The sequence below is a fragment of the Euprymna scolopes genome, chromosome 38 (assembly GCF_053919585.1).
Source record: "Euprymna scolopes isolate OS-2025 chromosome 38, ASM5391958v1, whole genome shotgun sequence".
Lineage (NCBI taxonomy): Eukaryota > Metazoa > Mollusca > Cephalopoda > Sepiida > Sepiolidae > Euprymna > Euprymna scolopes.
In genome coordinates this window covers 9,281,684-9,299,709 of record NC_136519.1, presented here as the reverse complement: position 1 = coordinate 9,299,709, position 18,026 = coordinate 9,281,684, and the positions used below count along the sequence as shown (strand labels likewise).

The 18,026-nt window shown below is 32.9% G+C and overlaps 1 protein-coding gene across 6 annotated transcripts in view; it reads right to left on the bottom strand.

Moving 5' to 3' along the window:
* LOC145263069 (uncharacterized) overlaps positions 1-17,350 on the bottom strand; it is a 531,947-nt gene extending 514,597 nt beyond the window's left edge. For 5 of the 6 annotated variants that reach the window (XM_080119927.1, XM_080119930.1, XM_080119929.1 and 2 more), the window contains exon 1: positions 16,987-17,350. The gene's annotated coding sequence lies outside the window, so the exon portion shown is untranslated. Of the gene's footprint in view, positions 1-4,386; positions 4,477-16,986 lie in introns of those variants that run through there. The other variant, XM_080119928.1, reaches the window with a different exon arrangement.
* Between the last annotated feature and the right edge of the window lie 676 nt (positions 17,351-18,026).

Here is an 18,026-nt window from a genome sequence, read left to right as displayed (position 1 = left end):
GAACACATATCTCAGCATTCGCTTGGCTTTGGCCGAAACATGACGTCAACAACCGGATTATGCCGATCAAGAGCTCGGGTTTAGCTGCTGTTTGACGTAACATGCTGGTCAGCCAATCACAACTCAGCGCACTGAATTACAACGAAGCAGTGGCGCATGTGCCTAGCTGATGACTTTTGGATAAATATAAGAAGAGGAGGGGAGAAACACCAGTTGTTACATGCAAATCATGGACAGTACCAACATAATGAATCTTTAATACCTTCTTTTCCAATTTAAAACAAAACCAAACAAAAAATCTTTTTTCCAAAAAATACAATAAAAAATACTTGGAAAAACTTTTAAAAGATGTCAAAAAATAAATGAAAAATAAAAAAAATTTTCTTTGAACGTTTTTTTTTTTTTTTTAAACATTTCCTTAAATTTATTTGACCCCCAAAACGATATTCTGGCCTGAGAAGATCTCCAATGAAGACCTACTAAGAAAATGCCATCAAGAAGATATGGGCCTAATCAGAAAACAGCGATGCATGGCCATGTTCTCCGGAAAGACCTACAATAAATCACAAGAACAGCATTGCACTGGGCCCCAGATGGTAAAAGGAAGAGAGGAGAGCAACTTGAAGAACGGTAGAAAGGGAGAGGAAAGCTATGCAGTATTCTTGGGGTTCACTGGCTAGGCTGGTTCAGGGTAGGCAGAGGTGGAGGGATTTGTTGCTGCCCAACACACCACTGGGTGTAATGGTTGATTAACCTTTTCTTGACAGTTATTTAAAAAAAAAAAAAAAAAAAAAAAAAAAAAAAAAAATGGATAATAAAATACCAAATTACAATAGGTCAGTTTTTTGTTTTTGGTTTCTACATTTTACATTTATTCATTTTGCTATTTTCTTTTACGTAGCGTTGTCATTTTATCGGTGACATTTAGCATAATTCGGCTGTTGATATCATGTTCCGGCTAAAGCCGAACGAACGTTGAGATACATCTGGTTCACAATATGCACCAGAACCTATCTTTTTATAGTCTTCGGGCAACACCAGTTAGCACTGCTAGTAGATTAATAATATTTTCCTGTTACTCATTTTCGCTGTGCACCAAAACAAATATTAAAATATTCCTTGGCAGTGCCAGGTCGGGACTGTTAGTTTTCATATAACTTCAGTAACTCAAGAATCTTGCGTTTGAATTTTCTAGATGAAGATTGATTATTCGGATTATTTGGATTCTCCGGATTACCGTTTTCATTTTGAGTGTTATTTTCATAACGTTTTGTAACCTCCGACCTTCTTCAGGTATATCTTGTTGGACTCTGGAATCTTTCTGTTGAACTTGGGAATCTGCACGGAATTTTGAATTGAACCCTTTATTTAATCCATGGAGTTAACATGCTCTCGTTCATCTAGAAACAACAAAAAAAAAAAAGATTGGTTTAAGGCTTTTAAAAATCCATGCTAGAATTGTTTGCAAGGATCCGTGGCATAGGGATGAAAATACTTGGTAAAATTCAGTTGTAAAGTTACTCTTCTGAAGGTTGAAGGTTCAATCTTCTGTGTGGGTGACACTCAAAATACAATTGTGAATTAGGCTGACGGAACGAGAGTATGTTACCCGCATGCATTAAGTAAAGATTTCCGTTCAAAATTCTCTACGGATTTCAGAGTTTGACAGAAAGATTCCAGAGTTCAACAAGATACACCTGAAGAAGGTTGGAGGTTAAATCAACCAAAATGTTAAGATGAGAATGGTGATTCGAAGAATACAAAGAATATAAATTCTCAGGAATACTTTCGCATTTTGCAATAAATCAACAATTCAACTGGTTATCTTATGTTTGGTGTAAAGTTTTATTTGAGATGGTTGTTATTTACCTATTTCGCCATGATGGCCAGATGTGATACAAGGTCAAGCTTAATCTGAGAGGTGGCCATTTCCAAAAGCAACAAGAGCATTCATGATTGAATACCTCATATAATACAGCTTCCTATTCCAGTAGCTGCTTTCCAAGGATTGCAAGATTGTGGAATTCTCTTCCTGCTCACTGTTTTTCATCTACCTACAGCCTTGATCTTTTCAAAACTAAAATCAATAGGCATCTCTTGTCTTTGTGATAATCAGCTTTCATTCTTGTTAGCTTCTTATATCAAGTGGCTTCATACTTTGTCTCAAGCAATTTCCATTAAAAAAAAAAAAAAAAAAAAAAAAAGAAAGTAAAGTCGGTCAATTTCTGGATCTTTGTCATCGATAGCTTTGACATCCTGACAATCGATGTTCGATTCTGGTACATCAATTCTTTTGGTGACTTGTTGCAACATGTTAAAAAACAAAATCTATTGCCTTCTAATCCTTTTAAGAAAAACTTTAACTGGGTTAGAATTGTTTTATATGGATGTCATCTAAAAAAGACAAAAATAAATTCGTCCAACCTATCAAATATTATAGAGATTTTCATCCAATTACTGAAAAAAAAAAGAAAAGAAAAAAAAAGAAAAAAAAAGAAAAAGAAAAAAGAAAAAAAAAAAGAAAAGAAAAAAGAAAAGAAAAAAAAAAGAAAAGAAAAAAAAAGAAAAAAAAGAAAAGAAAAAAAAAAGAAAAAAAAAGAAAAAGAAAAAAAAAGAAAAAAAAGAAAAAGAAAAAAAAAGAAAAAGAAAAAAAAAAAAAGAAAAGAGAAAAAAAAGAAAAGAGAAAAAAAAGAAAAAAGAAAAGAAAAAAAAGAAAAAAAAGAAAGAAAAGAAAAGAAAAAAAAGAAAGAAAAGAAAAGAAAAGAAAAAAGAAAAGAAAAAAGAAAAGAAAAAAAGAAAAAAAGAAAAAAAAGAAAAGAAAAAAGAAAAGAAAAAAAGAAAAGAAAAAAAGAAAAGAAAAAAGAAAAGAAAAAAGAAAAGAAAAGAAAAAAGAAAAAAAAAAGAGAAAAAAAAGAAAAAAGAAAAGAAAAAAAAGAAAAAAAAGAAAAAGAAAAGAAAGAAAAGAAAGAAAAGAAAAGAAAAAAGAAAAGAAAAAAAAGAAAAGAAAAAAAGAAAAGAAAAAAAAGAAAAGAAAAAAAAAGAAAAGAAAAAAAAAGAAAAGAAAAAAAAAATCAAATTCAGAAAGAGATACTTTTTATGCAGAATATAAAAAACAAAAAACAATTGTCTTTTGTTTTTTTTACGAAGGAGTCACCACTTATCAAGGCCCGAAGGCCACTCGAGGATGAGGGTTGATAAGCGTACAGTGGTCAATGGGACAAAGTCATAATTGTTAGTAGTGGAAATTTGGTAAATTGGATTACTTAAGGGGGGAATGGCTCTTCAAGAACTTGTTTACATTGGACTTGAAGATGACCATATTATAGTCAGCTGAAAAGCAAGCAAAAGGAAGAGAGTTTCACAGGTGTGCAGTTCTAAGAAAGAAACTTTGTTCATGGAATCTTAGATTAGGTTTAGTCACAGATAAAGAGTGGGGGAAATTATTGATAGTGTTTCAGCTCGACGAGTGGTTCTTGTGAAAGTTTGGCGAGAGGGGGGGGCATAGATTGGAGCTCAGACGAGCATTTACCATGAAAATAACGATAAAGCAGAGACAGGCTCGCAACGTCTCTTCTGTGAGAAAGAGGTTGCAGGGAAGAGAAAAGGGATTCCCCCACTAGGCTACGAAGTCTATTTTGAACTCTGTCAAAGCCTTACGACTAATATTTGCTTTCTTTTTTTTTTTTTTTTGCATAAGTTTAGGAATTGTGGAAACTTAAAAACTGAAAGATGTCACTGTATCCTGGGTGACACTGACTAGTTAATCGTAAGAGGTAATTCCATTTGTCTGGTAGAACATTACATTTTTGAACGATTGATGATGATTGGGTGGGTTTCTACCAGTATTTTGTTTAATTTTCGATTTTGGTGGGCGATTATCGATCTTCCCAGACGACCGACAGCTACTTTTCTTATTCTAAGTTCAGATGGATTAAGGCTTTAAATTAAAAGTCTTTGCTAAAACCAATGACATTAGTAAAGATTTACGGCGTGCTTGTGCAGAACAGTGAATTTTGAAACAAACACATTTCAGGTAAAAGCATTATGTACTTGCGGGTTATCTCAAAATTAGTCTAAATTCCAAAAATTACGAAAAATCATCCGCAACAACGGTTCGGTATTTTGAAATGGCGGATTGTCAAAATGATTGGCTCCCTGTATTTTGAGATTTTTTCCCCCACTATAAAACATACTATAAAAGCTATAAACTCCATAAATTTTACTTTTACTTGTAATAATTTTTCGTAATTTTTGGAATATACACTAATTTCGACATAACACGTAAGTACGTAATAATATTTTTACCTGAAATGCGTTTGTTCAAAATGCACTATTCTGATCCAGAACCGTTTACGGTATTCCCTGCCAAATTGAAGTACAACTTACGGTTAAAACTGTTTTCGTAAAACAATAAAAGTTGTTCTTCGTCCCAGCATTAAAATGGTGTCAGATGGAAGTGAAAGCCCGGATAATAATAAATCATTTTAATAATGTCCTGCTCAACACGTCGCGAACAGGAAAAAAAAAAAAAAAAAAAAAATCGGTCAACGTTTGTTGCGTTTGTCGGTTTCCAGACAAAACGTTGATTTCTTCAAAGTAAATTTTTACTTATTTTATAATTGAACTTTTGGCATACTAAATATCTCTCACTCTCACACACAGAAGAAAGTGAGATTCTACTTTTATTAAGCGATTATGTGTAAGAAAAAAAAAAAAGAAAAAGAAAAAAAAATGGTCTTTCTCAATCTCTACTGTGCTAGAAAGTTATTTAAGCCCGAGAGTATCCTAGTGCAGTGCACTGTGCACTGCAGCCACTGCACCTCTACAGGGCCATCATTCGCCCATCTATGGAGGATTGCTGTCACATTTGAGCTTCTACTAGTCTGTCATTCTTAGACAGGGTTTAAAAGAGTCGCCAACCTGTCCCGCACTGTCAGTTAGGTTTCAACATGTGTCCCATCGACGAAATGTTACATGGTTTACAAGTATTTTGATGGTAAGTGCTCCGACGAACTATAAGCCTTTGTACCCTCCCAAAGTACATACCCTTCACAAACCTGACAAGCAGCAAAATCCCACCCCTACACAGTACAGATCCATAGATGCCAGGAAGCCTTCTACTTAAATAATTCCTTCCCTCTGAGTGCTAGACTTTGGAATTCCCTCCCGGGTTCCTGCTTCCATGACTGTACTGACATGCAGAAGTTCAAGTGTAATGTAAACAGACATCTTGCTGCTCAACTCCCTACATAGTATCTCTGCAAATTATGTTCCTTACACCAAAGCGGCACTGTGCATTGTTTTTTTAGATAAAAATGTAAAAAATAAATTTTAAAAAGCTGAAAAGCTTTGTGCAAAGTATTTTAGAATGGGATACCATTTTCGTATATAAATTGAACGCAAAAAAATCTCCAATTTCAGAATAATTTTAAATTTTAGGACAGTTATTCTTTTTTTAAGCAGTGCGTGTGGTAGAGGTAGAAGGGTTTTACTTTTTAAACGATTACATGTAGTTTAGAAGAGGTTTTGCTTGGGGGCCTTGCCTCTCTGACTTAAGGTTAGTGGTAGGGTCACAGTTTTTTTGTTTTTTTTTTAGGAGGGTCACAAAATTTATGTCGCTATTTATTTTCCTCTCCACGAGGACAGAGTTAGTCACAAGGTCAGTTTTTAATGTGGGGAAAACCCAGCTGTCCAAAAGGAGCACTTTGGATAGAAACAAAAATTAAAATTGTCTCAATCATGAAGGATTTCTCCTCTACCGACCGAGGACAGAAAAGACAAAGTGCAGCATCAGATCTGCTACTACACTGATCTTGGCCTGAAGGCTAATTTCAGGCAAGATTAATGTTAGGGATAAAGGTTTATTTTTAAGTGGGGGGGATTGTTCTTCAGACCTTTATTATTAAGCCCACTACACATCCTTAAAAAAAAAAAAAAAAAAAAAAGGCACAGTATTTATTTAGTAAGCATTTTTTTTGTTAGCTACCCTAGAGGTCTAGTATGATTATTTTTGTTTTTGTAAAAAAGATGGTCGCCAAAGAATACAATGCATAATACAACTTTTTATATCTCGATAACTACTTATTTCTGCAAAATTTCAATGCAATTTTTGTATTCAGCATAGTCGAAAACCTTTAAAAGTCGTAATTTTAAAGAATATTGTGGAGGTAGACCTAATCTAAAAATTTACCTTTTTTTTTTTACCACTGATTGCCATAAATATAAAACTTTGCCCGAGAGCTCATCATTAGCAGCGTCAGAAACCGATGTTATGAATGCGTGAAAAAAATGAATAATTCGACCTTCTATCTTTACAAGCTTATAACTACTTGAAAAATGTAATTCAAACCCTAATTTTTTTTTTCAATTAAAGGAACAAAGACCAAATTTTTTTAAATTAAAAAAAAAAAAAAAAACAAATATTGCATAATTTGCTATTAAACCTGTTCGTTTAATAGCAAATTATGTAATATTTGTTTTTTTAAATCGGTTTTCTTTAAAAAAGATTTGAAGAAAATCAACGAAATTTTACTTACTTCGGTTATAAAAAAAAAATTTTTTTAAAAAATCGATATAAATTCCCAAAAATCACTTACCTATAAAAAATACTATTGAATGTTTAGTTCCATTCTTCATTGTTCAGAATTTATCCATATTTATATTTTAAATTCCATTTATTTTTTAAATAAAAGAATTTTTTAAACGACTATTTGAAAAAAGCACGATTACGCAAGCATTTCTATGTCTTTATCGAAAAACCAGAAGTAGCGGTTTGTCCTTGTTTAGAACTACGGATGGACAAAAGGCAGTAAAAACCACACGTTCGCTTTAGCCGTCTAGCCTTATGTCTGAAGAAATATGTGTTCCCATAGTTTAAAAATAGTCAAATTTTACTTATAAGTTTTTGCCTTAAAAAAAATAAAAAATAAAATAAAAAAAAAAAATGAAACATTGAATGAAATAGAAAAAAATTTTTGTCAGCATCCATTACTTGCTGGACAATATCAGCAAAACACAGGCTTCCAATTAAAAAAAAAAAAAAAAGGTTTTACACTTTGGATTTTACAGGTAAATTTCCAAAAAACACATCTTTTTTTTGTTTGTTTTGATTTACAATATATTATTTATTGATCTTTTATCTTCAATTTGTGATATATAAAATTTTGGTGAGTAAATTAATTATTAAAATTTTAATAGACATTTCAAAATGGGGGAGGGGAGTGAATTTAAAAAAAAAAAAAAAAAAAAAAAAAACGTTTGTCTAAAATATTATATTCGGTTTATTGGAAAGAGCATAAAATTTCACATTGACCCTGAAAATATCGTAAAAATTTAACTAATAGAAAAATTGATAGATTTTTAAAGTTTAAAAATTGAAAAAAAATTAACTCGTAAAATTAAATTGATTTCATTACATAAAAAAAAAAATGTCTGCATGAAGGCGCGCCGGCACTTTGTAAACACTTTTTTTTTTTTTTTAAATAAAAAAATAATATTTCTATTATTTTTCAAACAACTTTATTAGTTTATTTTGGAAGTATATGTACGAGCCTTTTTCAAGTCTCACACAAAAACACACATTCACATTTCAAGCTATGTCATATACATACGCGCACACAAACATACGCGCCCACATCACACATGTACACATATTCACGTTCGCGTACATACACTCACATTCACGTGTATAGACACACACGCTAACGCACACATGTACGCGCACACGAACGCACACATGGGCGACATCACTTCCGCTTTCTAAGGAATTATACACATGCGCAAATGATCACCGGAAACGAGTATAAAACAAAGAGACAAGCTGTTTCTAACCCTTTTAACACCAGCTCTCGACCAGAGAGGTTGGACTAACCAGCCGCCTCCCTTTAGGGAGGCGCACGCTCGCGCGCGCCATGCCCACTTACTACTATGTATGGAGCACTAGCTAACAGACTGTATGTACACATTCCCACTCTTTCTCTATCTACTACTGGTCCCCGAGAACACCTTCGCGTAGCTGACTACTAACTGATGTCAACTCTCATATCCTCTTCTTTGTCTACACACTGGACTATCATTCTCAATTTCCACTACAACACTCACTTCAATTCCCACGCGCGAACAAACGATAGTGCCCCGACCTTGAGATGAACACATATTTCCTATTCCTTCTACAATACCAGTCCCGCAACGAACATTGGTTACACTCGTGGACATGAACACATGTTATATCTAAAACATTCTTTCAACAGTAAATAAACGACGTTTATCTTATCCATCAATTGAGTCTTTGTTTCCTTCAATTCCATTCGTTTCATTATTTTCTTGTGGCGAGCTAGGGTATTATACCCTGGTTCGTTACATATATTCCATTAAGAAAATAAACAACCCACTTTTAAAAGAGAAATTACGAGTATTTTTTTTTATATTTTATTCACAGCTTCGTGTTCGGGGTGTCAAAAATTCCCCCCAAAATTCTGATAGCTCATCATCGTCCAAATTCTTCGGCTTCACATCCAAATGAATGGGAATAGATACATTGAGGACATTGTCAGAGCAGCTATAAAGAAGGTGGATTCCCTCTACCATACTAGAAAATTACTCACACCTGAGAGTATAACCGTATATTTATAAAGCCACAATTCACTCATGCATGGAGTATTGTTGTCACATTTGGCTGGTGCATTTACTTCTAGTCTCTCGCTATTAGACAGGGTACCCTAAAAAAGAACCTCAAATCTAATAGATCTCGCACTGTCAACCAAGCTCCAACCTCTGTCCTATCGCCGCAATGTTGCATTGTTGCATCCCCGCGCCTGTTTTACAAGTATTTTAATGAAATGTGCTCTGATGAACTCAAAGCACTTGTGTCTCCTCGACGTACATACTCCCGACTAAGGCAACACGCAGCAAAATACCCCCACCCACCTTTTCCTGTTGAGGTTTCCAACAGCTACAAAATGAGTTATTCGCAAGAAAATATTCCCTAGAAACAGGTCTTCAAAACAGAATGTTAATTTTGTGACGGGTTTAAATGACAGATTCGTTTTCAACGGTTTCGAAAACCCCTAAAATCACAAACTAGGATAGTCAGCGTTGGGTTACAGTTAAAAGTAACATTTACCAAAATTTGTTAACGAAATTTGTACAAACTAATGAAATTAAAATTGCACCAAAATCGAAAATTATGAGGGAGTGCCACTGGTTGTTAATTTCCGATTTCAAAACCGGAAATAGTCACTCTTTTAGGTGATTACGTTTGAACGCCCTGAAAAAATAAAAAAAATGTAATTATTTCAGAATTTAGTGTGAGGATCAGTTTCGTGCGTAATATTAAAGTAAAATACCCCCTCTCCCAATTTCAGTATATTCTAGCGTTTTAGGGCAGTTAACTAATTTGAGAGGAGGTATAATTTCTGTGCTTTTTCTTTTACTTTTGTTTTGTAAGCGATTACGTGTGTTTTTACGACCTTGCCAGTCGGACTTCAGATTAATTGTAAAAAAAATAAATAATTAACAACCCTAAAAAGTTACAATGACCCGGGAATGATGTTCATTTTATGTTAAATCAGCATTTGTGCATTTTAACTGGCAAATTTAGAAAGCCATTTTTAACAAAGGGAGTGACGGGGGAGGTGATTTGTTAACTCTTTCGATGCCACAGGTGGGACTATCATAAAATGAAAACAAACCGGGTGATATCAAAATGTACCATAAAATTTTATACGGAACTGATCCCTCAGTGTAAATTCTAAAATAATCGTTTTTTTTTTTTTTGTTTTGTTTTTTTTTCTTCTCCTTTCCATCAAGTTTTCATGCACAAAATCATTTGGGAGGAGGGGATTTAGGGTGTTAATTCACAAATTTAACTTTTCAATTTTTTTTTTTTTTTTTTTTTTTTTTTAGATAGGATCTTCAAGTTCAATTCAATTGTTACGGTATCTTGTTTGTTACATACATTGTTAGGTGAAAGTACAGAATAGTTTTTTTTTTTTTTTAATGCGATGTTAAGAATAGGTTTAATAACACCATTTCAGCATGGTCCGTATTCTGCATAAGTACCTATTTTTAAATGTTAAACATGTATGAACACGTAGGAAATCAAATGGCAATTAGGATAATCAGATGCATATTGGATAAAAAAATTTTTACTTACTTTTCCACCTTGAATAATCACCTTTAAAATGACGACTTTTACTGGTTTTCGAGTATGCTGAAAACGAATATCGCATTTAAATTTACCGCAAATATTTTTGGGGGTGCGTGCTTGCGTGTACAACAGTGGTCACCACTTATAACATAAGGAATTACATTGATATCCGAAAAATTATTTGTTTGCGGATATTTGTAAATGCGATATTCGTTTTCAGCATACTCGAAAGTCTATGCAAGTCGTAATTTTAAAGGTGATTGTTAAGGTGGAAAGTAAGTAAAAATGTACCCAATTTTCATAAAAATCTATATATATAAGTGGTAGCTCTGTGTGTGTGTGTGTGTGTGTGTGTGTGTGTGTGTGTGTGTGTGTGTGTGTGCACACACATAACTCCTACAGCCCACACTACTGGACTGATCATGACCAAACCTGCCATGATGATGGTCTCCCACTTGGAGATGGTGCACACCATTTTTTAAGGTTATGGTCCAGATCATATACTGTGTATATATACTCTTACAGTCCACACTACTGGACCAATCATGACTAAACATGGCATGATGATAGTCCCCCACTAGCAGTTTCTTTTTTTTCTATTTTTTTTTTTTTTTTTATTCTCTTAAAGAAATACATGAGTTTTTGATTTAATATATTTTATTTCTTCTTTATGGAGTGATTTTTTTTAAATCAAAAAAAAAAAAAAAAAAAAAAAAAAAAAAAGAAAAAAATATATACATTGAATGAAGCAGAAAAATTGTTGCAGGTGTTCAATCTTTTCAGGTCAAAATTTTAAAAATGTCAGGTTTCACTAAAAAAAAAAAAAAAAAAAAAAAAAGTTTTAAACTTGACTTTACAGGTAAATTTGCACAAAACTATTCTTTTTTGTTTGTTTGTTTTAAATTAAATTATTTATTGATTTTTTTTTTTTCACGGTGGTCACTTATCAAGGCCCGGAAGCCACTCAGGGATAAGGGTTATTGCAAGTACAGTACTCATCAGGAATTTGTTTACGTTGAACTTGAAGATATCCAGGTTGTAGTCAGGTGGGAAGCAGGCAGACGGCACAGAGTTCCACAGGCGTGCAGTTCTAAGAAAGAAGCTTTGTTCATGGAATCCGCGTTTTGATTTAGGCACAGATATAGAGTGGGGGAAATTTTTGAACGTGGATTCAGCTAGACGGGTGTTTTTCGTAAAAGATGGGCGAGGGGGGACCAGAGATTGGAGTTCAGATGAGCACCTGCCATGGAAATAACGATAAAACAAGGATAGGCTCGCAACGTCTCTTCTGTGGGAGAGAGGTTGCAGGGAAGAGAAAAGGGCATCCTCCACTAAGCCACAAAGTCTATTTTGTACTCTGTCAAGGCAGGATAGGCTGTTTTTAGCAGCTCCTGCCCAGATATGGCAACAGTATTCCATCCTTGGACGTACTTGGCTTTTATATAGATAGAGAATTGCATCAGTAGTGAGATATCTTCTGAAGCGGTAGAAGGATCCCACCATCTTTCCAGCGACCTTGGCAACAAACTTGATGTACCTGTTCCATTTCAGATCAGGAGTAAAGGTCAATCCCAGAAGCTTGTCAAAACACGGGGCTTCTCCTAGATGAGAGCCATCCATTTCAATTGATACCAGATGGGGATCAGAATGTTGATGATGTAAAGATAGAAGCTTGGTTTTAGATGCATTAAAGGTAACCAGCCACATCTTCCCTCACTGAACCACTCGCTCGAGATCAGAGGAGAGAGAATCAGAGAGAGCTTTGTCATTTACAGCCTTTGATGTGTTGCTGTAGATGGTCGTGTCATCAGCATAGATGTCAACGAATGATTTAAGTATGTGTTTAGGGAGATCATTGATGTAGATCAGGAAGATCTTCACTTTGTGATATATAAATCTGAGGTGAGAAAATTAATTATTTTCATTTTAATAGACATTTCAAAATGGGGGTGGGTGAATTTAAAAAAAAAAACGTATGTCTAGAATATTATATTCGGTTTATTGGAAAGAGCATAAAATTTCACATTGAACCTGCAAATATTGTAAAAATTGAACTAATAGAAAAATTTTGATAGATTTTTAAATTGAAAAAAATTGAAAAAAATTTCACACGTAAAATTCAATTAATTTTATTACGTAAAAAAAAAATAATAAAATAAAAGGCTGCATGAACGCGCGCAGGGACTTTGTAAACACTGTTGTTTTTTTTTTAAATAAAAATAATATTTCTATTATTTTTCAAAAACTTCAATAGTTTATTTTGGAAGTATATTCCATAAAGAAATTAAACAAACCACTTTAAAAAGAGAAATTACGAGTTTTGTATATTTTATTCGCAGTTTTGTGTGAAGAAGGGTGTCAAAAATTCCCAAAAAATTCTGACACACCTAGTCCCCCCACCTAGGCCAAAGATTAAGATCATATTTGGTGTGGCTCTTCATAAACGGAGCATACAGCAAAGTCCTGCGCAAAGCCTAAGCATCTTTAGTAAATAAATAAAATTTTAAAAAACGCGGGTACTTCTACATTATTGGGACGATATTTTGTAGTCGATAAATGGAGTTTTCAGATAAAAAAAAACATTGGTTTTAACTGATTTTTTTGTTAATTCTAATAAATTACAATAGTAGCTTCCAAATTATGCAGGCGAAATTACCTGAATATTGCTGATTTATTAAACGAAACATCTTTAATCGTGTTAGCATGAGAAAAATTTTCGCCATCTTGTTTAATTTAAAACGGAAAATTACCTCCCTTTTAAACTTTCCTGTGTCTTACAATCGTTTTCATCACAATATTGGCCTTCGGGACAAGATCAAAGTGTAGTATCTGTTCTTCAGATGCTGCCCGTGCACTTCTATTTCTTGTTCTCTTTCGGTGGAGGAGAAATCCTTCACGACTGAGACAATTTTTATTTTTGTACCTTTTCTCCACGTTAAAAAACGACCCTGGTGTCTAACTCTGTCCCGTGGGGAGGCATAGTAAATAGGTACAATCGTTTTCATCAAATTCTATTTTTATGTTCTTTAATAATTTTCTACCTTATCGATTTTCGTAATTTTGGGATATAATCATCTTAAAAATACGAGGAATACGTAGATACCATTGTTTTAATGAGAAATTCAGTATTACGAAATTTCGCCCCAATAGTGTAGAAACGTTGAAATGTTTATTAAAATCAATTTTGCACTTGTCTGGTCTTTTCAACCGTTAAATCTTAAATTCTTAATATCGAGTGCTTTTTAAGCAATGGATTTCCTATTATTGTTTGACACATGCGTTTGAACAACGTTCACACGGTTATCAGACGTTTAAATCTCATTCAGCCTCAATTTTCAACCTGTGATGACGAGGCAAAAAATATGCACGCTTGCGCGTACAATAATGGTCACCACTTATAACAAAAAATTACATTGCTTAATATCCGGAAAAATACTTATTTTCGGAAAATTTAAATGCGATATTTGTTTTCAGCACACCCGAAAACCTAGAGAAAACAATTTTTTTTTTTCAGGTAGGTTTTATGTTGATCTACCAGGCCACAACTACCAAATGAACACTACCTCTATAAAAAAAAAAATAAATAAATAAATAAAATAACAAACGCCTCCCCCTTCCAAAAGGGAGTGTTATTTTACGTTAAATTAAAATAGAAAAGTGATCCCCAACTTTTTCAAACTAGAATTTCTTCATATCTTGGAAACTTCTAGTTTCCTGGAATTTTAAACGTTATTTTCGTTTTCAGCACTCTCGAAACCCTATTCTAGTGGTAATTTTATAGGATTTTTGGAGGGGGGAAAGATACTGCACCTTTACCGTAAAAAATAAATTAAAAAGGTAATTTAAACAACTTTTATTTTTATTTATGCAGAATAAATGCAAGAAACATGCTTCCATTTAAAAAAAAAAATTAATTTAAAATAAAAATTGTTTAAAAGTTGTTTAAATTATTTTTCATGTTTTTTTCTTGCATAATTTAACTTTTTTTTTTTTACTTATTTTCCTCTTTAATGTTTTTTTTGTCGCAGTCTAGAAGGATTTCTCCTTCACTGATCGAGGATAAAAAAAAAAAAAAAAAAAAAAAAAAAAAAAAAAAAAACATTACGTAGTATCAAATCACTAACAATTCTATTTTGAAAAGTTTTTAAAAAAATGAAAATGCATGAACCGAAAAGAAAATATTGTAAAGTCGGTAATTAATCCGGTAAGGTTAACGAATAGATTACTCTAACAGAATTTAAAAAAAATAAAAAATAAATAAAAATTCGTCTCAAAGTTAATTTAAGAAGCGAAAACACCGAACCGGAAACAGGACTAAAAAATAAAAATAAATAAATACGAAATAAATGTAAAATATTGGGAATTCATGGCGAATTAATTAGAGCACCTATTTACAATGCCTTCCCACAGGACAGAGTTAGACACCAGGGTCGTTTTTTAAGGTGGAGAAAAGGAACAAAAATAAAAATTGTCTCAGTCATGAAGGATTTCTCATCCACTGACAGAACAAGAAATTGACGTGCACCTGCACTGCAGAGTGCAGCAACTGCAGCAGCAGCACTGCAGCATCTGAAGAACAGATATTACACTTTGATCTTGGTCCGAAGGAACGAATTAATTAGCGTAGACGTAAAAAAAAAAAAAAAAAAGCACCGACGTTTATTTTATTCTTTTATTTATTTTTTAAATATTCAAAGCAGACGCATTTAAGGGATCGCAATCATTTTAAATTAAGTCACGTGAGACAAATCCTTGATTGTGATTAGTGGCGGATATTAAAAAAAAAAAAAAAAAGTCACCCGTAAAATAACATTGCTAAAAAAATAAAAATAAGTTATCCTCCCGAGCTACCCAAAGAAAAAAGTTTCTACATAATTTGAACCGAACCGAACCGAACCTAAAACTTAAGTTAAGGTTAGCTTAACTACCTTCAACATACACATACAATTCGGTTCAATTTCTGTAGAAATACAAAAAAAAATATTTAACTGTTGGACCGGAAATAGATGATTTCCGTGAAACTCTTTCAAATTCTGAAATAATTGAGTTCTTATTTAGTAGTTTTATTTTTAAACTAAAAAAAAAAAAAAAAAAAAAAAAAAAAAAAAAAGAAAAAAAAATTATGAGTAAACAAAAAAAAATGGGGGATTTATCTCATGTCGCTATCTTGAAAAAAGGGGAGCAGATAAGTTTACAATAATTCAAACTTACGAAATAAGTCTTGTAATGCTAACGAGTTCACGTTAATCGGCTTAAATTGTTTAAAACCGATTTTCTTTATAAAAAAATAAACATATTTGATCAATTTACCTAATTTTGGGAATGTTCCGTGACGATTACGTACATAAAGATTTTATATATTAACAATTAGGTTGAATTCTAAATAAGAGCCAATTAATTGTTTACATTTTTAGGGGGTGGACCTGAACGAGAATCACCTCCCCCCCCCCCCGCTCTCGAAGAACTCCTTTCGAAATTAGACCCCGACCCTCCCCATGTTAAGAACGGCTTTCGGAATAAATACCCAGCTTTCTCATGTTAAGAACGGCTTTGGGTTTGTTTGTTTTTGTTTTTTTTTAATGGATTATTATTGATTGGACACTAATGTATAAGGGAGGGTGCTCGTCTCAGGTCCGCCGTTTTTTTTTTTTTTTTTTTTTTTTTTTCCGCCGGATAGTTTCAGAGTGTTTTACATCTAATAGTCTAAAAAAAGTAAAATCGATGGGGGGGGGGCTCACAGTGTTAATCTTCAATAATACTAAAAGTTTAAAAGTTGTTTTGGGTTTGTATTACTGTAGTGTCGAAAAAGTTGTCAAAAAACAAATATATAACAAATAAATGTCATCAAAGGCAAGATAAGTTACTTTTCTACCAAACTGGATATGTTTTTCGTGTTTTTATTCAATGTAACATGTTTATTCAGCTCGAAAAACATACATCGTTTTCCGATGTATTGGAAAATTCAAAATGGCGCCCGACTCGCTCTTTAACACGGTAAGTTTGGAAACGGTGCTATAAATATAAAACTAGACAAAATACTGTTAGAAACTCGCTCAATATATATTACCGTGACATAGGTTGACATATATTCGGTGTTTTTTTAATAGTATTTTGTTTAGTTTATTATTTATAACACCTTTTCCCGAACTTACCGTGTTAAAGAGAGAGTCCGGCGCCATTTTGAATTTACCAATACATCGGTAAACACAGTATGTTTTTCGAGCTGAATAAACATGTTACATTAAATAAAAACACTGAAAACATATCCAGTTAGGTAGAAAAGTAACTTATCTTGCCTTTGATAACATTTATTTGTTATATATTTGTGTTTTGACAACTTTTTTCGAATCTATGTGTACAGTAAAACAAACCCCAAACGGACAATAAAACAATACGCTCTCCCAAATGTTAGAGATAATGCTTGGGAGGATGAACCAAATAAAACTATACTCCACTCTGAGGTGTCCCAGAGTTTTAAACTTATCCTGGGTCTAAAAGTAGGTATAAAAAAACTGATTAGTAATAAAGGAAACGTTTGTTTGACAGACATTTTTTGGAAGCTAACCGATTCAATATAGCTGTAGTAAATGAAGATATGATTAAAGTAAACGATATAAGCTGCATTTTCTTTTGAAAAAAAAAAATATATGGGGGGGGGGAATATTGTCGCAAAGTAAAATGTTTAAAGCACACACGCGTTCAATGCAATGTACTTATTAGGGTCCATGAAATTTCCATGTTTAAATTTTTAAAAAAAATCCATTTTGTTCATTATCAAAATAACAATACACTGAAAGAAAAAAAAACTCGATAGAAAAAATAAATAACTAAATACTCACCACTTACTTGTCCCGTCCGGTAAAATACAGTGTCCTAAGTTCAAATAAACTTCAAATAGTTGTCAAAAAATAAAATAAAATAAAGTAAAAATGTAAATTCGCAGTTGTCAAAAATCTAACTTAATAAACAAAACCATTTGGTCACGGCTCTTTAAAACAAAAAAAAAAAATGAACTTGCAAGTGACGGGCTTATCTTTCTAAAATCAATACACGTTGTTATTATTATCCAGCTTATGTTTGTAGCAGAAGTTTTTTTCTTTTTTAAAGAAAAAAAAGCACACACACGCGTGAGCGCGCGCACACCCGCAAAAAACAGAGAAAATTGAAGGTGCGCGCGACTTGTTTGCGGCGAAGGAGGAAACTAAATGAGCGAAATGGATTTATATTTCAAACAACTTTTTGTGTGTGTGATAATTTCTTGAATGGTTCCGTATTGTGAGAAGCGTTGTCTGTTTGTCGCACTTTATTTTGAAATAGCATTTTCGTTGGTCTGTCAGTCTGTCACACATTATTTTGAAATAGCATTTTCGTCGGCCTGTCATACTTTATTTTGAAATAGCATTTTTGTTGGTCTGTCACATTTTATTTTGAAATAGCATTTTCGTTGATCTGTCACACTTTATTTTGAAATAGCATTTTTGTTGATCTGTCGCACTTTATTTTTAACTTGCAGTTTCGTTGGTCTGTCACACTTTATTTTGAAATAGCATATGTGTTGGTCTATCACATTTCAATTTGAAATAGCATTTTCATTAGTCTGTCACATTTCAGTTTCAAATTATACGTTTGTTGTTCTGTCACACTTTATTTTGAAATAGCATTTTCGTTGGTCTGTCACATTTAAATTTGAAATTACATGTTTGTTGGTCTGTCACACTTTATCTTGAAATAGAGTTTTTATTAGTCTGTCACACTTTATTTTGAAATAGCATTTTCGTTGGTCTGTCGTACTTTATTTTGAAATAGCATTTTCGTTGGTTTGTCGTGCTTTATTTTTAAATAGCATTTTTGTTGGTCTGTCGCACTTTATCTTGAAATA